Below are 26,239 nucleotides of genomic sequence, written 5' to 3' on the forward strand. Positions count from 1 at the left end.
AGAGATGCTTTCTGCTCACCGCACTTTCTAGAAACCATTTTAGGCTGTGCAGTCACATGGACAAAGCAGTTTGGAGCCAGATATTATATGAGCTATACTTGACCCAGCCCCAAATCTGTGTGTGACTTTAGTGAAATGATCTAAAATCTTTCAAATCCCATTTTTTTTCCTTGATAAGTCTTCCACTTAATAAAAACGGAACGAGGATCAAACAGGCTCATCTTTAAATCCTTTGTAACATGGTCAGTATCTATATGTCTGCATATATCTCTACATGTGTTTTAGATTTCGTGGACACGTTCTCACTGTGCCTGTCTTGTTGTTTTCTGGGAGAATAACGTTAATGCTGTGTTTATATGAACAAACCTAGCAATCTGAGGCCTGGATGACAAGGTCGACCACACATGCACAGAAGGATGCCTTAAGTAGAGTGAGTGCATGCCAGTGCAGTAGGACTTTGTAAGGAAACACGTGTCAACATGTAATCAGGATACAACAAAGGGTGTTAAGTGCAGGGAGCAAGGCCAGGGCGAGTCATATGACGACACTGTAAGATCAGCAGGGGTCAGACAAGAGAGAAGTTGGAGGTGTTTCATTTTATTCCAAGTGTAATTGAGTGCCATGTGGAGGCAGTGCACAGGCCGTGCATCAAACCCATCGAAGCTTTAGAAAATCACAATGGCCACTGTGGGGAGTGCACAACAGTGCACTGTGGAGATGAATGGAGGAAGGGGCTGTGTTGTCTAGAGGCCGTTAGAGACGTCTGTTAGATGAACAGTTGTGGAGGAGTAAACAGAGGACCTCTGGGGACATGTCATCAAATAGAAATACTTTCATGGCGTTTCGTGATTTTTCTCTCATCCTCTAGCCTAACTTTCATGGATACATCACTCCTATCCGCCCCTTGGTACCAGCCCTTTGCCCACTCCCACGCTCAAGCTCTGCTCATATCCCTTTATTAATATGATCTCCCCATATAAGCAACCTGCAAAGTTTTTGATGGGGGCTTGCTTCTGCATCATACTCACATTCATCTTATATTACATATAGAAATTGCATCTGAATAATAAAATGGCAAATTATGATTCTTGAAAACTTAAAAATGAAAGTTTTAATAGTTTCTTCCACTCCTTCAGTAGATGTCATGTGCTCTTCACTTTGCTCATAAGCACTTGGATATAGCACTGGGCTATCAGTTTCTACTTATTCTTTAATATTAAAATCAATACTTTGCCGGTCAAATTCTGGATCTTGTTTGGCTCTAATGCCATATAAACATGTGGATTCTACTGCCAGAACTAGACTTAGCATGCAACATTTGCCATGCGTAGTACTTCCTCACATCCTATATTTCTTCACCTAGACCACAGGCTCCTTGACAGCATTGACTAATGTCTTACGTTTGTTTTAGCCACATCAATATTTGTTAGCTGGAGAAGGTTTTTAATAAGTTTTGAGAATTTCTTCTAGTCATATACATCACAGTTCGTTCATTAACAAGAATTACCCAGGGTCTAATGTTGACCAAGCGTTCAAGTAGCTGAGTATCAAGAAGTGGCAGGACCAGCAAAGGACATTTTTATAGAGCTGGCGTTCAAAAGACAGGTTGGTAGAAAACAAATGAATGATGTCTCTAAGGAGAAGACAGTAGAGAGGTAGACAGGGCAGATGTGAGGCATGGGTACCACGAGGGAAAGGCAGTAATGCTCTTTCCCCTGTGAGACAGAAGACTTAGGATGCTTAAGTATATCAGTGGCACATTATCGACACTTCCCTTCCCAGGTGTGCTACTCATTTATCACCTGATATTTAGAAACCTCTGTCCTTAGTACCGTGATTATTAAGATTAGTTGATACTGTTTCTTCACAGTGACATTACTCATTCCAAAAGGCTAGCCAAGAACTTAGGCAGTGTAACATCAGTGAGGCTAATGCTCTTCCACAAAACCAACTGACAGCTAAAAATCAAGGATTTGATGTATTAGAAATGTATTTCTTGTATACATAGCAACTCAGTGCAAGTGTTCTCTGTTAGCAGGATGATTGTGTCTCTGTGTGTATTGTATTGTGTAATGCCCATATGTGTGTTGTATGTGTGTATATGTTCATGTGTGTGTGTTCCTGTACATGTGTGTGCATGCAGCTGAAGGCCAAAAGTCAACATTAGGTGTCTTCTTCAATCCCTTTCTGGACTCAGAGCCCACAGATTCTGCTCCACTGACAGTTTATCAAGGTCCAAACCTTCACAGTGCTGGGATTCCAGATGCCTGACTTTTTAAAACCTGAATGCTGAGGATCCAAACCCAGATGCTCACGTGTGTGGGGGAAGCATTTTTACAGACTCAGACATCTCGCCAGCTCTGGCAGGTGACATTTGAGACACAGAGCCTTTCCATCTTCTGGCCTCATTCTCTAGATGCCAGAATTCTGTACACCACATGAGAGGATCTGAAAGAAAAGGAAAGACCCCACAGAGGCACATTTCATGGGCTTAAAATGAAAGAGGTGATGTGTGTGTAGCTGAGCCAAGAGGCTGTATCTCTTTGCAAAGGTGCCTGGAAAAAAATGTCATCTCACCATGGTCCTGGAGCGTGATGAGAAGTTCTCCCGAAAGCCTGGCCAATTCTGCCAGCGTCTGCTTCTCTAGATTTGCTCTTTCTTATATCTGAAGAAATCACCAGTAGTTGATCCCACGAAGGCAGGAGAATGTGTGGATGATGAAACACACCCTGAGCCACGCCCTCTCCAGTGCTCTTGTCTTCCCACTTGTTTTCCCTCCCTCTGGTTAATTCCACACGTTCCACTTGTCCCCACACACCGGCCCATTTCCACACATGTAAAGGACAGATCAAGAGCCTGTGCTGAATTACAAATGTAATACTTCAGTGTGAACCCTCTGCCACGAGTACAAATTCACAGCATACACTTTCCAGTTCATTAAACCCAATGCCGCAAAATAACCTGCAGCAGCACCTCTCCTTCAGATAGGGAAATGCTTGGCTCTGCTGGCTGCTGGAGTGATGAACAATGAGATGTATAAATGTATTCAGTCATGAATTCTTTGCCTGGTGGCGGTGATACGGTAATCTTCCTTGCTCTATTCTTATATGGAATTTAAAGAACCAGACTCTGTTATTTTGGTGTGGTCCTTTGCTTTTTGCACCCTGAGCCACACCTTTGCACACAAAAAGCCACACTTTGCTTTTTGCATTTTGGGGATGGTGTACGACAAGTGATTGGGAGCTAGAGAAAACTCAGTGCTTTGACTTTTGTTTACTCTGCCTTCTTTGTTCTTGGTTGCCATGCATCTTGTATATTGGGCACTGCTTATATTTCATGAAGGCTCTGAAAATACATGATGATAATATAAACTCACTATTGGTCCTGAAACAAGGAGGGAGCTCTTATTGTATTTGAATAGGAGACAAACAAAATTTAGGCAAAAATATGCACAGAATTTTTTGGCTCTTTCACTTGACTGGGTTGTGTATGGTTGTGACACGGGTTACAAATGGGAGTGACAATGATTGGACTCTGAGGATTGGACTGAGGTAGGATGTATTTGACTGAGGGACCTAAGTCAGGTTTCTGGGGAGGAAACCAGATATAGACAGATAAATGAAGCTAAGCACGGAGTACAGAGAAGAGGAGAAATGACCAAATGTAGAAGTCATAAGACAAGACTGGAATTGCTTTTGAATTCAAACTAATCCTGGTAATTATAATTGACTCTTCTGGGACTGCAGAGATAGTTAGTGTTCAGAGCAACTGCTGCTTCCCCAGAGGATCTGAGTTCTGGTCTCAGTACCCATGTCAGGCAACTCACAACTGCCTGTCACCCCAGCTCCAAGAAATCTAATCACTTTCCTGACCTCTGCATGAAGGTATACACACAACACACATGGCACACACACACACACACATATGCACACACAAATAAATCTTGAAAAAAGAAATATGTATTCTGATAGTTGATTACTATCTAGAATGGATAAACTCAATCATTAAAAAATAAAAAGATAAATAATCCAGCAAACAACTGGGAGATAAAAATGATCAGTTTTTCAGAATCCTTCCTTCAGAAGAGGATGCGCAAATGACTAATAAATACATAAAAAACAATCAAATCTTTGGCTGTAAGGGAAATGCAAATCAAAACTACATGAGAATATGTCATCGCACAGAGTCAAAGTGGCTATCGTTAAGAAACCAAACAACATGCTGCCAAGAGAGAAAAGCAGCAAGTGTTCCTACCCAGCTGTATCACTTATGGTCACAACAAAGCAAGGAAAGAGTCCCCAAGGGAGCAATAGTGGCAGTTCTACTTTGGGGGCAACCAAGAGCTGTCTAATTGGACTTAAGGCCCACCCAATAGGAGGAAATTCATTCTAGGTATACTGTAAACCTAGTCAATCACTCATGGATGGTGAGCTTGTGGAGCCCAGACTACTGTTCCTTTCCCCAAACCAGTATAATTTCTAACTATATATTTCTAAATACTTATCCTTATAACCACAAATACGTGAAGCTCTCACCTCTTACCAAAGGAGTTTCTTTGTCTAGTAGTTGGAGGCCAATAGAGAAGTCCACAAATGGTTGACAATGCAGAGAACAGCTGACAGTGGCTGTCCTAACACCAACTGATACATTTACAATACCATTCCTACACCAAAGGCTTGGGGAGATTGCAGAGGAGGGAGGCAGAAAGATTATAGAAGTCAGATGACGAGGATGTCTTCTGTGAGACTGGGCCTTCTGCCTATGATGGGAAATTACCCTTGAAAGTACAACAAATGGTTGTCTAAACAAGACCTGAACAATGATAACACCAGAAGCCATCCTAACATGGATGGGCAAATACTACAAGACCCCACCCAAGGTGAAGAGCTATTGGCAGTTCATGGCTACTGAGAGAGGGAGAACTGGTTTTCTCCCTTGTAGGTTATTCTGTTCCAAGTGGTCAGTCCTAAATACAAATAGTGAACACTAAATAGAATCAGCAAGTTGTATTTATATACACAATGTATATAACTATGTATGTGTGTGGCAATAATTAAAGAAGAGGTCATGAGTTTTGAGAAGAAGCAGGGGGAACTTGGAAGGAACTGCAAGGGGGAAAGGGAGAGGAAGGGTGGAAATTATGTAAATAGGGAACTCAGGCATGAAATGCTCACAATAAATTGGCAATGAGTCCTAGTGATAATACATGTAAAAAAAAAAGATACTGTTGGCAATAATGTAAGTTAGCACAGAGGTTTCTCAGATACGTGAAAATAGAACAGCCCTATGACACAGGAGTTTCACTCTTTGTAACATACCCAAAAGAATCTGTTAGCTTTGCAGAAATGCTTGACTATCTATGTTTACTGTAGTACCATTCATAATAGCCAGGTATGAAGTCAGTCTAAATGTCTATTAGTGGAGAAGTAAAGAAAATGCTGGATATATATAGGAAATGAAGATTTATTCAGACATAAAAAGAATAAATTTTGGGAAATGATAGTTGGCTCAGCAGTTAAGAGCACTGGCTGCTCTTCAGAGGATCTGGTTCAATTCTCAGCATTTACACGGAGGCTTATAACCATCAGTAACTCCAATTCCAAAGGATCCAGTCCCCAATTCTGGCCTCTGTAGACACCTGACATACAAGTGTATGTGTGCATACAAAACAGCCAGACCCATAAACTTAAAAAAAGAAAGAATAAAATTATGTCATTCGAAGAAAAATGCATGGCTCTAATAAGCTTGATTCATAAATACAAGCATCACAGGTTTTCTTCCCTGTGTAGGACATAGATTATTGTGTTTGTGTGTATATCAAGGAAGCCGAAGGTGGACTAGTGAGAGGGAGCAGGAACACAAGAGATGGTAATGAGAATTGAATACTGCCATATTCGATATATGCCATACACTTGAGTGAAAATGTCCTGAAACTGAACTTTGAGCACTAAATGCATCCTGCTAAAGTTTTTTTAAAAAATTATATGTGATCAAAGAGAATCAATTCTTATTAGTTCTTCCTTTGCAGTTTTTCAAAACCTATACAATGTAACTCTCTTTGTGAGGCTCTCCTCTCTGTAGGAGCCACAAAGGGGCAGGGATAAAGGCTTAAGCCCCTGTCACTCCCTGTCAAGATCAAGAGAGCATTATTTGCTATTACTTAGTAACACAAAGTATCATAAGATATCTGTTTATAGAGAAGCTTCCCTATTTCATCAATTATTCATCATGCAAGCCTCTATTTTGCATCTTCTCAAAGTCAGACCCATGTATAGAAAAATGAAGGAATGCAAATATCTTGGCATTGAAGGTTTTATAATTGGATGGGAACAGAAAGAGAGGTAAATGGTCAAACAGGCATAATTTAAGTCTTTTGAAGCTCAAGATATCTGACTAGGAAAATTCATTTGTTTTTTATCCTTCCATGATCTCGCTGAAATAATAGAGAGATATCAAAATGAGAATAAGTCCATAGTAAAATGTGAAACTTTGACTATCAGTTTGACATAGCCAAGTGTTACCTGTCAAGGGACTCACAATGAAGGAATATCCAGATTAGATTGGCCTGTGGTCAAGTCAGTGGGGGAGTGTCTTGATTGTTCTTTGATATAGGAAGACCCAGTCCACTGTGGGCAGTACCATCCATACGTAGATGGTTCTCAGCTATACAAGAACTCTAGCTAAACATGAGTAAGCCATGAATCAGTAGGTGGTGCTGCACTATGGTTTCTGCTTGAGTTTTTACTTGAGTCTCCCCTTACTTCCTTGTGGCCTCTCAGCTGAGGTAAACTCAATCTTTTACTAAGATGCCTTTGCCCAGCCTGCTTTGTTACAGCAATAAGAAGGAAATTAATACAAGGAGAATATGCATTATCATTGTATGTATGTAATTTGAAATATATGAATATTTTATATAATTCAAATATATCACACATGCAAGTACACATGTATGTGTGTGCACAAGTAAATACACACACACACACACAATTCAACTAGAAATGAGACCATTTAGCACAAGGAAAATAACCAGGGAGAGTAGGGGAAAGGATAACAAGAGAGTGCTGGGTGAAGAAAATATATGAAATGCGTCGTAAGAAGATGTCATAATAAAAGCCATGATTTTATAGTGTTGCTATATTGACTAATAATGGAAAATGAATGCTTGCAGATGGGGTTTACAAATGCAAGACTCAAACTGACAGAGGAAGTGAAAGTAGGAGACAGAGCAAATACATAATATTAACATCACATGAGATGGACTTCCAAGCAGAGAGCATTAAGCAAGCTCTCTTAAGTATTCTACTTTTAATGAGAAGAGATCCAGGCTCATGAAGCAGCTATGATTCTGAGCTTTAATGCATATAAGAAATAGTAATGAAACTTAAAAAGCAAAGCCTTTTGGAAATAAAAGGAAAATAGTTAAAGCTGGTAGACTTTGCCCACGTCTGTTTCAGAAATACATAGAGCAAATAAAACCAAAATAGACTAAAGAGTTTTAGGGTATAGATACAGGAAGTTTTAGTATAGAAGATGCCTATAAATTTTTATATGAAGGCCCCGTGGAGCCAGACATATAATTTGCCACAAAGAAACCACATGTTTTAATTTAACCCCCCTTTCAACAGTAAGACCCTTTCTATCATAATTTTCCTGATGCTCTAGTCTCAGAGGATGGCAATACAATGCTTCACTGGGCACCTCATTCCTATGAGGAGACCATTGACATGACCTTTCTTATTGGCTGTGCTCTTTTGGGAGGTGGTCCTGCCTTGCATCCCGGGACACATTGACTCTGCATTGATGCATGCTGCTTGCTGCCTGGTAATGAAGATCTTGTTGATGCTTCTTCTCAGTTGAGAGACTTTGATGAAGTGAACACAATCGGCTTGGGGAAGGCAGTATTCTAGCATTTTAGGTAGTGAGTGCTGAGTAGTAGATGCGGGGTGGAGCTTTCACGCAGGACGGGAGTGATAGGGATAAAGGGAGTAATAAGCACGGAACAAGTTGCCCAGGGAAGAAATGGGACAAGATTGTGAATGAGCTTGAGTCATCTAGATTTATTTTTCATGGTAAATGAGGCATTACCAGAATCAGAAAATGGCAAAATTGAGGTCAGTTGACAAGATATGGCCTGTGGTATTTCTATGTGTATTTCAGGTTCAGGTAAAAAAAGTCCAGTATAGATTAGATCCCTTAGCGAACTGACAGTATCCATGTATAGAAAGTGATGAGGAAATCAACAGGTTTAGGATGATAATTGTGTTTCATCTATATCTAGAAATGTCCACAGCAAGGCAGGGGTGTGGCAGTTTGATTGTAATTGTCCCCCGTAATCTCATAGGGAGTGGCACTATTAGGAGGTGTGGTCTTGTTAGAGGGAGTGTGTCACTGAGGAGGTGGGCTTTGAGGTCTTCTATATACTCAGTCTTCTGATCACAATGTAGTCAGCACCATGTCTGCCTACATGCCCCCATACTCCCAGCCACCATGTTCCCTGCCATAATGATAATAGACTGAACTTCTGAACTGCAGGATACCTCAATTAAACGTTTTCCTTTATAAGAGTTGCTGTGGTTGTGGTGTGTCTTTACAGCAATAGAAACCGTAACTAAGACAAGGCGTTACCCTGTCTTCTGTGTTTCTCTTATACTCTGCGGTCGGTCCATGGATGGAATCTGCTCTTCCTCTTTTCAATGTCAACCTAAATCCTACTTCTAGAAGCATCTTCAGCTGTCATCACACTGGCCAGGCCACTGTGACCTTTTGCCTGACCTTTGTCAATAGCCTCCTAACCTGGGTCTGTGTGCTCCCATGCTTTAGTGACTACGTGCTAAGCAGAATAATGTCCATGTGTATCTCTGCCTCCCTCATCTTCCCAGTTAGCTCCAGGACTTTCTGTGAAATGTCTCCGCTCAGCCCTCCTGCAGGTGACATGCAATCACTCTCTCCCCCTCTTCCTTAACCCCTCCTCTCTTTTCTTTTTCTTTTTTTACCTTGTTTTTTTTTAATGGTTCCCTTTTTAATTTTTTTTAAAAGAAAACAACTATCTTTTTCGTTATACATACTCATCCAAGTTTCCACTCCTTCCCCTCCTCTCATTCCTCCCACTTACCCCCGCCTCGCCCACCCTATCTCCTATCCACTTTCAGAAAGGGTAAGGCACATTGCTTTGGGTAAGTTCCAAGGTCCTCCCTACTATATCTAGGCCAAGCAAGGTATCCATCCAAAGACAATAGGTTCCCAAAAAGCCAATACATGCAGTAGGGATAAATCCTGGTGCCACTACCAATGGTCCCTCATTCTGCCCCAGCTATGCAACTGTCAACTATATTCAGAGGGACTAGTTTGATCCTAGCTTGTTCCTTCCCAGTCTGGCTGATGTTGGTGAGCTCCCATTAGCTCAGGTAAACTGTTTCAGTGGGTGCACCCATTATGGTCTTGACCTCTTTGCTCATATTCTCATTCCTCCCACTCTTAAACTGGACTTTGGGAGCTCAGTCCTGTGCTCTGATGTGGGTCTCTGCCTCTGTTTCCATCATTTGCTAGATGAAGGTTCTATGGTGATATTTAAGATATTCATCAGTCTGACTACAGGGGCAAGGCCAGTTCACCTACCCTCTCCTCTATTGCTTAGGGTCTTAGGCAGGGTCATCCTTGTGAATTCCTGGGAATTTCTCTGGAGCCAGGTTTTTGCTGACCCCATAGTGGCTCCCTCAATCAAGATACCTCTTTTCTTGCTCTCATCTCTGTCCTTCCTCCATCTTGACCATCCCATTCCCTCAGGTTCTCCTCATTCACCTTCTCTCCTCCTCTTCTTCTTCTACTCCCCCTTCTCTCCCATCCCTATGTTCCCAATTTTGTCAAGTGATCTTGTCTACTTCAACTTTCCAGGTATATCTATATATGTTTTTCTAATGGTTTACCTTATTACTTAGTTTTCTCTAAGATCATGAACTATAGGCTAAATATCCTTTGTTTATAGCTAGTATCCACTTATGAGTGAGTACATACCATATTCATCATTTTTGGTCTGGGTACCTCACTCAGGATGGTATTTTCTAGTTCCATCCATCTGCAAGCAAATTTCAAAATGTCATTGTTATTTACCACTGAGTAGTACTCTAATATGTAAATGTGCCACATTTTCTTAAGATACTTAAAGAAATGTTTGTTCAATATCCTTAGCCATCAGGGAAATGTGAATCAAAACAGTTCTGAGATACTATCTTACATCTGTCAGAATGGCTAAGATCAAAAACACAAATGATAGTGTATGTTGGAGAGGATGTGGAGTAAGTGGAACACTTCTCCATTGCTGGTAGGAATGCAAACTTGTACAACCACTTTGGAAATCAGTATGGTGGTTTCTCAGAAAATTGGGAATCAACCTACTTCAGGATCCATTAATACAACTTTTGGGAATATACCCAAGAGATGCTCAAACATATTACAAGGACTTTTGTACAACTATATTTATAGAAGCATTGTTTGTAATAGCCAGAAACTGGAAACAATCTAGATGCCCCTCCTCTCCTTTCCTCCTGTTTTCTTCCTTTTGTACTCCAGGTGAGTGCTTCTCCTTTCCTACGTCCTGTCTGAAACTTCTAGTCCCTCCCAGAACTCTTTATATCTGCCCGTGCTTTATCCTCAGCATCCTTGTCTCTTTCTAGTATAGGACACAACTTATTGTATTTACCTTTCATCCATTCTAGTAAAATACAAACTTATTTTTTGTTGATAGCTACATATACATACATACATAGAGGGGCTCCTAGGACCTAGTAAATGAGAAAAAAATTGGTACATTATATAGTTGGGAGGTGACATTTGTTTTGGTGTTCAGGATTACAGAATAGCTTACTTCACATTATTAAGACCTAGAAAGATGCCCCTGACTATTAAGGAGAAAGGTTCTTACTGTCTGTCAAGAAATCTGACTTTATAATTCACAAATTTGTGCTCATATAAAACCAAAAAGTTTACTGAAAGGAATTAATTTAGAAAAAAAATTCCTGATTGCATAGGAACCAAGTATGTCTGACCTCTTGACGCCAAGACACGAGGTTGTCATCCATGATGTTTGTTACAATCTAGTTCCAAAAATATTGCCAGAAACAAAACAAAACAACAAACCCAACAACTTACATTTTAAGTAAGTTTATGATCTTGTACCAGGTAGAATTCATAGCTGTTCTTGTTCATGTGAGGCCTGTGGGGCACAGCTTGGCCACGTGTGGCCCGTGGGACACAGTTTGGCCACATGTGGTCAAGAGCTATTTTTCTAATAACTTGCCCTTTGATTTTCAAGTAAGTGTCACCGTGTTAAGTAGTCATGAATATGGAACGGAAGAGATGTCAGAACAGTGCAAAGCTACAATTTCAAGAGAAGTGAAACCTTAGTCCAAAGTCAGCAAAAAGTCTTGGTTCTTCTCAGGCTTTCCCCTGTTTTAGGCCTTCTGCTTAGTGCAAAAGCTGGAATCACAACTGCTTTAAGATGTTCTGTTTCAGGCAGTCCATGGCCCTCAAAGACAGCTTTGGGATCTTGACTGTGTTAGCTGCCGCAATCAAATTGTTTCAGAGCTAACTGGTGTTGTCTGGTGAGAATCCAAGCGGGCCCATTTTTTGGAGCAATCTGTAAAAGGCCTGTTTGATTCCAGTTCTTACCCAGCAGATGACTTTCTGCACGGGAGTCGCCCCATATCTGTGCCTGTTGTTCGCCCTTCTCGCTTTCTGCTGTCAGTGAAGGTTCTGCCATATTTCCTTGCTGTGGGACAATGGTCTTTTATCCTGTCGCTTGTATTATTTTTAATAAAACACTGGCCAGTAGCTAGGCAGGAAGTAGAGGTGGGGCAACCAGGCAGGAAGTAGAGGTGGAGCAACAAGAAGTCTGGGAAGAGGGAAGTTTCAGTCTGCTGTCCTGACCCAGTAGCAGAGGACGCAAGATGTGACTGCCGCGCCGAAAAAAGGTGCCAAGTCACGTGGCTAACACAGACAAGAAGTATGAGCTACTATAAGTTATAAGAATTATTAAGAAGCCTGAGATACTAGGCCAATCAGTTTATAATTAATGTAAACCTCTGTGTGATTTCTTTGGGACTTAATGACTGCAGGAACTGGACAGGACAGAAACCTCGGTCAGATTTCCTGCTTTCTGGGATCTGGCTAGGAGCTTTTCCTCTGGGCTTCCCTCCACTCTCGCATCAGAGCACCTGAGCTTTCGTTTTTCTGATTTTAACTCTGTCCCCAAGGGTAGATGTCCCCAAAGGTAGATGGCTATGAAGGCAAAAATCAGTGGTCTTGTTTGTGGACAGATACTGGTGCCTGGCACACAGTCTACCACAGTTCATGATTAAAAATAATTTAAAAAGAAAACTTGAGTAATTAAATATGTTAGCTAATTGTTGCCTCCTTATGGTGGCTGTGCCATGTGATAGTGAGGGGAGGGCAAGCTTATCAGGACAATGGGGACACAGAAAGGAGACCCTAAAATATTAAGTTACAAAAACAAACTGGTTACAAATTTGAAAGTGGTGTTTTGAAAAACATCCCTTTTCTGCCACTGGGATCAGAATAATATGTTTCCCTTTCGTTGCCCTTGAACACACAGAACCAATTCCTGAGGGAATTTATTGTTTAAAAATAATAAAGAAAGAAAAGAAGAAGAGCTTTTTTGTATGTAAGTTGTTGGCCTTATGTTTTTAGATACAAAAATGGAATTAGTTTCTCATTTTGGCATTCTTGCTTATCTCCCGTACCTACTGCTGATATCAGAGATAGGATCTGGTCCTCAGATCGTTTGATTTCACCTACAGATATCCTTTCCTGAATGCCTGTAGGCTGTTTTCTTTTTTTTCCTTTTAGTTTTGCGCTCCAGTTTGCAGAGGCTGAAATGAACTCTCACACAAAAGCAAGCAGGGGAGGGGGCAAGAATTCAAAGAAATGGCTCCCTGGAGCGCAATTGATTCACCGTGGTTTGCTATTAAATCTTTAAATAATTAAATACAGGAGAAAACATTCACACAACATTAAAGAGTTCCAACCATATGTTGAAAATAGACGTGGGAGGAGGGACAGGTGTGGAGATGGCTACAGAATAAACTTGGGCTCCCTTAACCATGCCCTGTGGTATCTACGCGGGTCATTGCAAAGCATGGCCCGCTTGCGGGACCCCTCGGCTGGAGCTGGGCAAACAGGGAGTCAGGGGACATGATGAGTGGTCATCAAAGGATCCTTCAAACAAACGGTTCCTATTTAGATACCGAGGCTGTCCTGAAGGTGACCTACCTCCTTGCTTTGCTAGGCTCTAGGCATGAACTGGAACGTGACATCAGCAGTGGTGAGATACACAAAGCTGTGCTGGTTGACGTCTGCCTGCTTCCTAAACACTGGCGGGAAAACGGAACACAAAGGAGGGAAAGTCGGGGTCTTCGATGTGCAAACACATCCAGAGTGGCACAAAGTGACTGTGTTATTGGTTTATTTGGTTACCCCCAAGCTTAGGAAATCCAACCTCCCCCCCAACCCACCCGCCAATCTGAAAATGACCTTGTAAGGAACGTAGTGCAGCATCTCAGAAAGAATTAGATAGGATGAGGTCATCCTGGAGGGCTGTGAGCTTCTTGTCGGGTGGGACTGGTGTCCTTAGACAAAGGGAGAAATTGGCTGATGTTTTCATGACCTGGGGATTGCCCAACTGCCAAAGAAGACACTGGGAACTAAAGGAAAGCGAGGACCATCACAGTTTCTTCCTCTCGGCCATCACAGGAGCCAGCCATGCTGACACCTTGAACTCATGCATTGGTTAGCTTCTACATCACACCTGCCTGCTAATTAGTAAATGCTCCACACATGTGCACTGTTATGTGTCAAGCAGCAAATGGAACTGCTACCCATTCAACACAGTGCGGGGCACTCAGGGAGTGTAAAGAATCTAAAAGTGATCCTACTATAGTCTGAACTTGAGATGTCAGCTCATGTGTTTGAACACCTGGTTCCTAGTTGGCGGCACTGTTTCGGGGCTGAGGGAGGTGGGTAGCAGTTATGGCACCCTTAGGAGGTGGAGTTTTGCTTTGAGGTTTCATGACTTCATTTCCTTGTCTTCTGGATACTACCAACTAGAACACTGCCTGTTACGTGTGTGATAGGAGAGCCAGAACAAAGACTGTTAGATGATTAAACAGGTGAATGGTGCCCGTTTATAGAGAGAGACTGGAGCCCTTTACTGGGACGATGGAGTCATGAGTGTATGGAAGAGGGCAGGCTGCAAAGGACCACACAACACGTGGGTGGACACGTTCTTGGTGTCTTTAATCATCCCGCTAGTCCTCTTCCTGTCTTGGAAGTCTTTTTCCTTTCTTTTTTTTTTTTTTTTTTGTTTTTTTCGAGACAGGGTTTCCCTGTAGTTTCTAGAGTCTGTCCTGGAACTAGCTCTTGTAGACCAGGCTGGCCTTGAACTCAGAGATTCGCCTGTCTCTGCCTCCCGAGTGCTGGGATTAAAGGCGTGCGCCACCACCGCCCAGCTTCTTTTTCCTTTCTTAATTCGATGTCTACTTCATGCCTAACTTAAAAGCTATGACATTTTCCTTTTTTTATTCCTGGAGGCTTTGGGAAGTTTCACTTAGCTTGTATTATATTTTCTTTTAAACTCGAATAAAATTGGCCCCGAGGTTCCTTTTGAGTCCATTTCTGAATTCTTTTATTAATGAGACTAGGAGCCCCCAAAGGAAGCTCAGCTCAACTGTCAACACGTTTGCTGAGGGAATGAGTGATATACTCCGGAGTTCCTCTTGTGTGAAGAGGACCCCGCCTTATGTTTAGAAGGTGCTGTTTGCCGGCACTTCCCTGCCCATTAGCCCACAGAAGTCTCAGGAGATCCGTGAGTCCAGGTGTTGAACATGCTGCTGGGCTGGAAAACAAGGCTTGCTGTTTGTGTTGAGCCGTGCGCTACCCTTAGGTTCTGACAAACCCCAGCGTGATGTTTCCTCTTTGCGTGTTATCTTGTTAGTAGATGACCTGACATATGGGTTCACAGCAGTCACACAGTTTGAAGATTTGGCCTGGGACGAGTGTCCAGCACAGTGCTCTTTAGGAATGAACGCTGGCCTTGCGTTTTTGCTGACAGGGCTGGGGGAGATAGAAGACTGGGGCTGTTAGAGACAGCTGCTCTCAGAAACCTGTGTGACTGAATGTTGCCAAGCATGGTGTGCCAGCCCTCGTGGGAAGCATTCTGAGCCTTCCATCTTATTTCTCTTTATTTGGTCATATATTTTACTGCGTTTATTATACATGGTTACGTAAGTCCATTTTCATGAAAGTTTAGAGCAGACTTTAAGCCTGGAAGCTGAGAAACAGACCTGTCCAGCAGCCTGTGTACAGTAGAGAAGTTTGTTAGTGTTTCCTGTTTTCTCCACGGGGGGGGGGGGGGAATGAACTCTAGCCCATATTTTGTCATTTTAGGAAGGACTGACTGGAGTTCTGCCACATCACATGCGCTGACGCGGTGACATGCTGACACTAATGTCCAACAAAGCACATTTATTGCAGAATTTAGAGGCCAGTCACATCCCTTCAAGGCTTTTTTGTTTATTACTATTATTTCTTTTTGGGCCTGCCTACCTGTGTGTTTTGAGAAAGGAGACTGTTAAGCTTTATTTCTGAAAATCCAGCTGACACGGTGTACCTTGTGGATCCTCTTAGCTCTGCTCACCAAGGTGACTGATAAGTCACACACAGGTTCACCATCACTTCAGGGGCCTCCTCTGAGGGTAATTCAAAGTACTCTACTTTCGGACCCTAATATTGAGGGCACTTGGAAGAAAACACAATTTAGCCCTAGAAGTCCAACCACCTTTTGCTTGCTTTGCCCTGCTCCGGTATCCATAAAGCAGACTTCCCATTACAGAGAATAATCTGCAGTTGTCGAGGTGCCTAACGTCAATCAAAGGTGAGCATCTATTTTGTGTTCACCCCGGTGGAGGAATCAGTTCCGTCCAATCCTCTTTGATGAGCACCAGTCATGGGTACAACCCCCAGGCAGTTGCTGCAGGGCATCTATGGATGAGCTTACTGCCTACTGGAGGACAGGGAACTTGCACACAATTGACCACTGTACAAAGTCAGGGTCGTAAGAAAGGCACGAATCCAGATCGTCACGGTTCTAAAGGCATCCATCTGCTAAATGGCAAAGCCCATTTTTATAATACACTGCATCACTAACGGCCTTCCTCACCACCAGGGCTTACTATTTCTTAGTAGGTATTTCCTGATTGACTGTTTGAATATTTCATTTGGGGATAAGGGTGAAGGATCAAGGTTAGATGATGTACAGTCTGAGTCGACTACAGTTAAGAGATAAGGTGGTACAGTTAGTAAGAGAGTGGTCTGGGCAACAGACACAGTACTTGGTAAGTGGTGGGGCCTGGAAAGTCTGTGGAATGTCCTTAACAGGATGTGAGTGGTGTGTGTGTGTGTGTGTGTGTGTGTGTGTGTGTGTGTGTGCGTGTGATGTGTGTGCATGTGATAACCAAGTGTCATGAAAAGAAAGTGAGTAATACTTGTTGGGAACAAATTATGGTGACTCTGCATACCAAGTTGGAAATCCGAATTCATGCTGGCCATTAGATGAATGCCAGAATATTATTTTTGTCTCCTTTTTGTACTTTGGGTTTTTATTTAATCTTTCAAATTTTCATACATATACAATGTATCCCGATCATACTCCCCCTTCCCCCGAATTCCCTCCAGGATCTCATCTCTCTTTTCCAACTTCATTTCCTTGTTATAGAATTTTATTAATGCATACGTTTTTACTCACTGGGTCAAATTCATGCTGCCCATATGTGCATGGGTGTGGGATGAACCACTAGGGCATGGGCAACCTACAAGTGGCCACCACACTTCCTCCTAAAGCAGCTATCACCTGCCAATAGCTCCTCAGTTAAGGTGAGACCATAGGAGTCCCTTCCCTATCCAACTTTTGACTTTGTGATCTACATGATTATACAGGTAATCACGGCTATGAGTGCATATGTGAAATGGTCGAGTTTCACAGCATCTCACCCCATCCTCTGGACCTTATATTTTCAGCACCCTCTTCCTCAGTGTTCCTTGAGCCTTGAGGGGTGGTGGTATGGTTGATGTAAATGACCAGTCTGTGGCTGAGCACTCAAAGTCAGTTATTTTCAGCACTTTGAACAGTAACACGTCTCTTCATTAACCATCACCCACCACAATAAGACACGTCTCTGATCATGGTTTGAGAAGCACAACTCTATAGGTCAGAACGGAGATCTCTATAAGACAACATGACCATTTAGGGAAGAATGGAAGGGATAGGTTCTCCCTTGGGGCCTATGGCTTCTCTAGCCATGGAGTTTTGAACATGTTTTCAGCACCAGACATAAAGCCCTCCTATGGAACAGGCTTTGGATCTAATCAAGCGAGTAGTTGGTTACCTCCATAAACAGTCTGGCCACTATTACACGAGCGGGTACAATTTGCGGGCAGATCAAGCATGCAGTGCCCAGCACTGGGTAAGACAACTGTTAATACTGATGTCTTTTCTCTCCCAGCACTGTGAAAGCTTGACAGCAGGCAGAGTTTCCAGCACCATTCAAGAGTGTGTTCTCTGTGTTCAGAAACCAGGGTTATGGTGTCTTTAGCAAGGGGACTTTATCATCTAGCAATTATGGGAAACTAAGAGCAATGGCAATAGTCCCTATTGGTTTAGGGATCTTGGCTGCCTCTCTACAAATAGCTCAAAGGGAGGTAAGCCATGACTGGTCCTGAGATTTTCATATAATAACTCAGTCTAGGTTTCAGGTAAATGGATGAAACTGGAAAACAAATATACCGGATGAGGCCATCCGGACTCAAAAGGACAAATGCCACATCCCCTCTTATACAAGAGATGGTAGCTTTTGCCTCGTGTGTTTAATGTGGGCACACGTGGAACCCGAGAGGTTGACCACTGGCCGGTGGGTGCATTTAGGGGGAGAAGATAATAGAGTATATGTGAACTGAAAGATCCTGGTGACAGAGGGTTCAAGCAGAAAGTGGAGGTGATGATGAGGGGGGGAAGGGAGAGCAGGGAAAAGTTTAAACAAAACAATGTGTATTTGAAGGAGTACATGGTATGTATGACAGTGCAACCCAAGGGGAAAAATATTGCAATAGGGGATAGAACTTTTGTGACTTGAAGTAACAGCGAGAGAATACTGTTGGGGATGGGGACAGAGTACAAGAAAGAAGACTGTGGGTAGATTACCCAAAACTAAGAATATATGAAGATACCGTATGAAACCTCCCTAATGTGTAAATTAATCAAAAATATATTTTTTAAAAGAAATAGAATTTAAACAAAAAATTCCACATTAGTAAACAATGTTTCTCTTAGAAGATATGGGTAATTAAACAATATTGTTAGAAATATCTTGATATTTTATGAACCGTGACTTAGGAAAACTGATTTTCTAATTTTATATTGAATGCAGCTTCCATATGTAAACACACGTCAAGGTGTCTGTGTTCTACCCAAGGTCTAAAGAATCCAAATATCTATTATCCGAATTTATAGCAAACTCTTACAAATTGGTAACAGCCAATTCCGTTGTTTATAAAATTCCAGGAGCAGTGTTTGGGGAGGAGCCGTGTAGAGACCAGGGCTGGGCGTGGGGTGGTAAGGCCATGCACTCGTGCGAGTTATCTGTGTGCAAAGGTAGGAGAGGGAAGCGTGGAGAAGAAAAGCGAGAAAAGAAGGAGAGGGAGAAAGGTCTGGGTCAGACTCTATTAAGGACCATAGCAGAGGAACAGTGAAAACTCTTGAGTCAGTATTCAAAGAAAGAATCCTCATGTGGAGAGTTAACTAAGGGGTCTCCAGACAAGTGTTCAGCAATAGGAGCAGGGTCAGGAAGAGCAGAGGTGTGAGGCAGGGTTAATACATCATCATCCCTGTCTCCACGTGCCAGGGAGGGGCTTCCCAGCGAGGGGTTGGATGCACCAATCATGTATTCACCCTTTCAGATCATTCGCTTGTGTATGACGCTCAAGTGGAGATTCCGTGGGATAATTCACACGTACTTGGGCAAAGCATCAATAGAGGCAGTGGTGAGGGCTTTGTAACTGCTGATTTCTTCCTAACAAGAGAAGCCTGAAATAATCACAATACAAAAATGCTTTAACCTTACTTTCAGAGCAATTGAAGCACCTCAGAATTGACAACACTGTTTGGTATTCTGAAGTCACAGCATAATTTTCTACAGGTAATAAAAGAAACATGAACCTACGACTAGAAAAAGCAAAGGCTTCTAAGATTTATTAACTGTTCAAATAGGTAGTCTAAGCAGTATGTTTAAGTCTACCCTGGGGGGGGGGGGCACTTAAATTGGTGTAGGGTCATACTTGAGATTTTACATTTTTTTATTTCATTGTATATCCTTTAAAGGAGGCAGCATTTATTTTGGCACTGTTGGCCAATGAGTGTAGTTTCGAGAAACAAAGCCTGACTAGTGTAAGAAGGCAGAAGGAATGATGCCTGGGCATGCAGGGAGCTGGGTGACGCGACGTTATAAACAGCAATGACAACACTCATAGTGATATTGTACTGTAGTGACTCCTAAGGACCGGTCACGCTGCTGAATACTTTACATACGTAGTTTCTTGTGCCACCGACTGCATTTCAGGGGGTCACTGTGGTTCAGGGACAATGGATAGCAATCACACACTCAGACAAGTCCCGAGTGACCTGTGGTAGAACACTTGAATCTAAATGCAAATTGGTGACCAACTAAGTTATATTGCTCTAAAAGATTAATCAGTATGTGAACCTTAATACCTAACCCAGGAGTCAGGCACTTCTATGACTGTATTCGCATTTTAATATAAATTAAATATAGTGAGACACAGGAATCTTGCTTTGTGTTCCCCAAATCACACGGTTAAGAAACAGAAAAACTGGGGTTGGAACTAGAAACAAATTTGGGGGATGGGGTGATGACTCAGCTGTTAATTCAGTGATGCCTCGTGCAGGAGACCCTAGTTGATTCCCCAGCACCTGGGGGGGGTGGGGTTTCTAACTGCCTGTCACTCCAGCTCCAGGGTATTGTTTACTCTTCTGATCCCCTTGGACAGCTGAACACATGCACACATACCCTCAGGCAGACATACGCACACATATACACACTTACAAATAAATCTCTGAAAAGTAATCTAATTCAAAGTTTGCCTTCTAGTCCAGTTGACACAACACCGAAGAGCGTTTCCTACAGACTGGCACCAGGTTCTGTCATCCTTGTCCTGGCCAATCTTTTCATCAGTGTTGAAGTCAACAAAGTAGAACTGTGCAATTGCCTTGTGAAACCACACACAGAAGCTCTTTCTTCCTGGGGTGACTCTAGGTTTGTGTCAAGACTCCTAAAGTTTTACTTTACAAGTTGCAAAGGACGGGGAGCAGCGGGGACAACTAACACTAAGGAGGTTTGAAATCTTCTTAAGGAGTTATATTGTTGAATATTTAACTAAAATTGTATGTAATACATAAAGCATGTGCATATACATACATCTATAGCTATATATATATGTATGTATGTGTATATATATATCTGTAACTATACCTATAGTTGGTGGCTGAAAATGTTTCTGACAACAGTCATTTAACAAAAACCACAGCATCAGGAGTGAATTGTCGGTCAAGAAAGCTGAAGATACCTCCTAAACAGTATAAACTATTGCAATTGCCTTGCTTGGCTCCCTCAGGTGAAAGTCCCCATGGCCAAAGACAATGTGTACTTCAGACACAGGACTTGGAAGATTCATGGTGGATGACTTGAGAGCCTTCTCTTTCTTTCTCTCTCTCTCTCTCTGAGGACTAGGTTTCCTAGAACCAGAAGGTGCTATGCAAGCTTCTGAAGAGGGAGCCAATCAGTGGGCCTACCCAGCTGTGACACTTATGCCCAACAGCAAGCAGCATGACAAGATGTCCCAGGGGTGCAGTAGTGGGGCTTATATGTTGCTGATAACCGTCAGCTGTCTAATTTGGGCTTACGGAATGCTCAGTGGACAAACACCATTCCTGGTACTGGGAACTGGCTGACTGTTCGGGGCTAGTGAGGTCATGGATCTATAAGGAGAATCTACTACCATTATTTACTAAGCCTGCATTATTACTAATTATGCATCCTTTGTACTTACCCACATACACACAGGTAAGTACAGTCTTCATCCCTCATCTTTGCAGTCAATGGAGAACATTTCAGAAAGTCACAACTGGTCAAAATGCAGAGAACAAGTGATCTTAGGATGCCAGGCTCAATGGCTATATCTACATACAGCACAGCCTGCACCTAAGGCCCAGGAAACATCACAGAAGGGGAGTCAGAAAGAGTCTAACGGACAAAGGACCAGGAAGTCTCTGTGAGACAGTGTCTCTTAGAAATGGTATGGAAGCTACACTCATGATACCTCAACAATATGACTGCCTAAACAAGACCTGAACAATGACAGCATCAAGAGACATGCAGGCATGGAATGGGGAACATCTCATGGAGCCTCATCCCTAGACAAAGAACTAAAGTCAACTAATGGTGCCAAGAGAGGAAGGATTAGTGTTTCTCAGGGCAGAACCCCCTAATTAGTTATTATATACCAGTTGATCAGCCTAGAGATCATATATGTACAGCAACACTAAATGGACTTAGCATCTTACATATTTATGAATATATATATATGTATATATAACAGTAAATAACAGTAAATACTCAGTGAAAAAGATACCAAGAGGGAGTAAGGTGGGGAACATAGGAGTGGTTGGAGAAAGGAGAAAGGATGCAATTTTAGCTTGAAATGAAAAAATCTATTTTACGAGTCAGTAAATGGAATTACACTCCAAAGCCATCACTAACTAGAGAATAATCCAGAGGTCACATGTTTCCTGGTCTTGTAGAGGACCTGAGTTCAGTGGCAGCTTATATCCACCTGTAATTCCAGCTCCGGGAACCTGGCCTCTCTTTGGGCTCCCAAGGGTGTGCACACAAGTACCATCCATTGACTTAAACACTCACATTTACACAGGCATAAAAATTAATCTTTAAAAAGATTATGTATAATAGAAATGACAATTTAAACTGAGGGAAAGATGGTGGGGCACTCAGTGAATGATTTGGGGCCAAGTCAGTAAAAGTCTTCATCTAGTTATAAGGAGAAAAATATTGTTTGTCTTAACATTTTACACAAGAATACTTTAAAGTTAGCATGACATCAAATAAAATATAGCATCCTGAAAAATCAAACTGAAGATTGACTTAAAAAGAAAATCTCTTGCAGTACAGGTAGGCATGTAACACAGAGAAACTCTGTCTCTAAAAACCAAAAAAAGAAAAAAAATTCAAAAAAACAAAACAGGGAAAGAATATGATCAAAATATATTGCATTAAAGACATTTAAAATATAAGTTAAGTAAATTAAATAAAACATTAAGAGAATCTCAGGATCAAAATTAATCTTAAAATACATTGAGAATGGGGCTGGAGAGGGAACTCAGAGTCTGAAGAGCACTTTCTGCTCTGCAGATCACCTCTGTGGAGCAGCTCACAATTGTCCCTAACTCCCATTCCCTGAGATCTGATACCATCTTTTGGTTCCCAAGGGCACGGGCACACACACACACACACACACACACACACACACACACACACACAGAGAGAGACACACACACACACGCACACAAGCATGCATGTGCATGCGCACACATGTATGCACACTGTAGTCAAAGAAATGCATAATGTGCATAAGATTAAATGATAATAAACAATATTTAAAAGTATTGAAAGAAGAATGTGAGCTTTCTCATGGTAACAGACACTACAGGCAAAAGAACCGGCCAAAATATGTATAACTTATACTCCTCCGAATTGTATTCTTAATGTATTACACATCAAACTGAAGACTACAAATGACCACATTTTTTTAAGGGCAAAGCATAAAAATAGGTAACTCATAAATTCCAATCACAATGGGAAAGTGTGAACACAAATACTAAATACTAATACTAAATATTAATACTAAAGAGAGAAGGGAATTTTCTGACCCAATAGAAGGGGCAGATTTTGTCCAGTTTGGAAAGAATTATTTAGCAGTAACCTGCAACAATTAAATGTCTTTAGTACTTCATCTAGAAAGTTTAGAAGGTGTTTGGATCACGAATAGTTAGACTGAACGTGTATGGTTGATATTAATGCCCATTAATGAAGAAACGACTTTAAACAGTGATGGTTCCTTTATATTCTGTGGTACTATGAAGATTTTTGTTTATTAGATCCTTGAGAGTTTCATACAATTATTTTGATCAAGTTCACCTTCCTTCCCCCTGCTTTTCCCAGGAACTGGGAATTATAAAGCTTTTAAAAGGATAGATATTATAGACTAGGGTGAAATATTGTAGATGATATATGCTTCAAAAATAAGACAATATGCAAAGTATGTACAATTTGTTTGGAAACTAGGAACCACACAATGCATACAAATGTGTGTTTATACATAAATTCTATAATACTGTTAAATGCACAGAAAACTATAGTGTTTTCCATTACAGCATAAGTGTGGGTATGATTTTAGTTTGTTTGTTCAGCGTACATACTGATACATTTTGATTAATATTTAAACCATCAATTTTCTTTAATTTAAAATTCTCACAAGTACAAATAATTTTGTTCTATTTGAATTCCCTCCTTGATGTTTGTGGTAATAAATCCTTTATATTTACTGAGAACATCACGTGTATACTGCATTTCCATGTAATGGGAATATAAGGGGCAATCGCTTTGAGCATGTAACAGAAGGGAAAGGTTTGAGGCTTGAAATTCCATCAGAACGTAGCATTTCCCGCTTTGAAGTAGGGAAGCTGTTAGAAATACTTAGCTTCATGAACAGAAAGGAAATCACAGAATCTTTACACTCCAACCCTCTCCGCCCACCAGAGACTGTCATGCAGGTGTCTCATGGAGCTCTGAGGATGAGAAGTTAAACAGCATCAGTATTCATTAAGATAGGTCACTCACTACAAAACGGGCTCATTTTACCAATATACATTTGCAGGGATGGAATGAAGCGGAATCAAAGTGGAAGGAAATCCAGAGTATGACCTTGAGTCGCCGCCTGCGGGCATAGGTCTTGTTTCATCAGTGTTAAGGAGACAGAGACTCTTGAAAGTTCTTCTGGAGCATCCGTGCATGCAAATTACTCAGAGCTCCGTCCCCCAATGAGAAATCAAGCTAATACACGCCTGTCCACTTCACACAGAAGCATAATTTCTTTCTTCACATAATGACAGAGCAACCCAATGCACCCTAGCAAGTTTTGAGTTTAGAAGGTACTCAAAAAGGAAATGACACAGAAGAGTCAACCATAATTCATGATAGAAGTGTGCTAACTGACTTGGACAGGGCATCTTCAGAAACCACTGCTTAAAGATGCCAACGCGTTATAGATACATCCAGAACTTGCCAAGTGGAATGCCAGTAAAGGGTAGTGTGTTATGCGTTATGCCCCAACAACTCACCCTCCTTGTGTGCTGTGGTTATCATGTGAATGAGAAACGCTTTGTAGTAGGCAGACAATCCAGGTTGATGTGCTGCCAGGGAGGGTGAGAACACCATGCCACATTGTGACTGCCTAGACTCTTTGCAGAACACACGTCTTTCTTCTTCTATGAAACCGCTGGCCCATTCATTCCTTAGGACCGAGATGAACAGCTTTCCTCCCTGAGTCTTTCCTCCATCCCATCGTCGGCACCAATTCTTCTGCCCTGTGACATCATATGCTATGTGACATCCTTATTATAAGGCAATCTTTTTGTTGTAGGGGAGAGGGCCTGCTTCTGGTCCTGGCTGCCTGGCTAGCTCATACCCGAAATAACCACATAGAAATTGTATTAATTAAATCACTGCTTGGCCCATCATCTCTAACATCTTATTGGCTAACTCTCACATAATAATTTAACCCATTTCTATTCATCTGTATCACCACGAGGTCGTGGCTTACCTGGAATGATTTAACATGTCTGACCTGGCATCTCCCTGGCGACTCTCTCACTCTGCTTTCTTCCTCCCAGAATTCAGTTCTGTCTTCTCAGCCTACCTAAGTTCTGCCCTATCAGGCCAAGCAGTTTCTTTATTAACTAACCAATGAAAGCAACACACAAACAGAAGGACCTCCCACACCATCTGTTCATATATATAATTTAATAGTAACCAAATATTTTGTTTGTTTGTTTTGTTTTGTTTTTTCAAGGCAGACTTTCTCAGTATAGCACTGACTATCCTGGAACTTGTTTTGTAGACCAGGCTGATCTCAACATCACCGAGATCCCCCTGCCTCTGCCTCCTGAGTATTGGGATTAAAAGCATGCATCACCATCACCTGGCTTAACAGTTTTTTAAACTACTAAAATTTATCTCTTTGAAACTAAAGAATAATTGTTTTATGCATCTCTAGATTCCATCACAACAATTGACATATGGGATATATTTATTATAGAATAAATGAGTAAATAGATGAATAAACACAGAAATTATCAGATAATTGAGTTGCTAGTACAGAGGGAAAATGAAGATAAGTATAGGGCAGAATATCTGTATGCTAAGGAAGGAGATAAAGAGCTGTCTTTGAGGCTGAGTGATATTTTTATGGAAGGTGGTTTTAAATTAATTCTCAATGGATGAGTGAAGTTTTACTACCCACCAATCAATAATATTATTCATGAAAGGGCTCGCAGGAGACTAGAAAGTACCAAAAGCAGCAACTAATTTGCTAATGCTTAGTACGATACATAATGTATCCTAACTACTTGTAATTGATATGCCAGAATATATCTACAATGAATAAAAACAAAGAAAAGGAAAAACCTAAAATGCAGTGAAAATGAATTGAAATGTAGGGAAAAGAGAGATAATTCGCCTAAATGTCATCTTATGTTTTTTCTTGAGATTATACTTTGAGTACATATTCTATTCCCTTCCCTCCCTCCAAGCCCTCTTCTTTACCTCTCTAATTCTTCAAATTCACAGCCGTCTTTAAAAGCCAATTGTTGTTACACACATATTATTATTATTTGCTAATCAATGTTTTCCATATAAAATAAAATCCTTAGTGGGTTGAAACTTTATTTGGGGGTAAGCAGTTATTTGATCATCCAATATTTGAATATAAGAATCTTTGTATTGTGTTCTACTTGGGGAATAATTTTAAA

The sequence above is a fragment of the Arvicola amphibius genome, chromosome 17 (genome assembly GCF_903992535.2).
Source record: "Arvicola amphibius chromosome 17, mArvAmp1.2, whole genome shotgun sequence".
Classification (NCBI taxonomy): Eukaryota; Metazoa; Chordata; class Mammalia; order Rodentia; family Cricetidae; genus Arvicola; species Arvicola amphibius.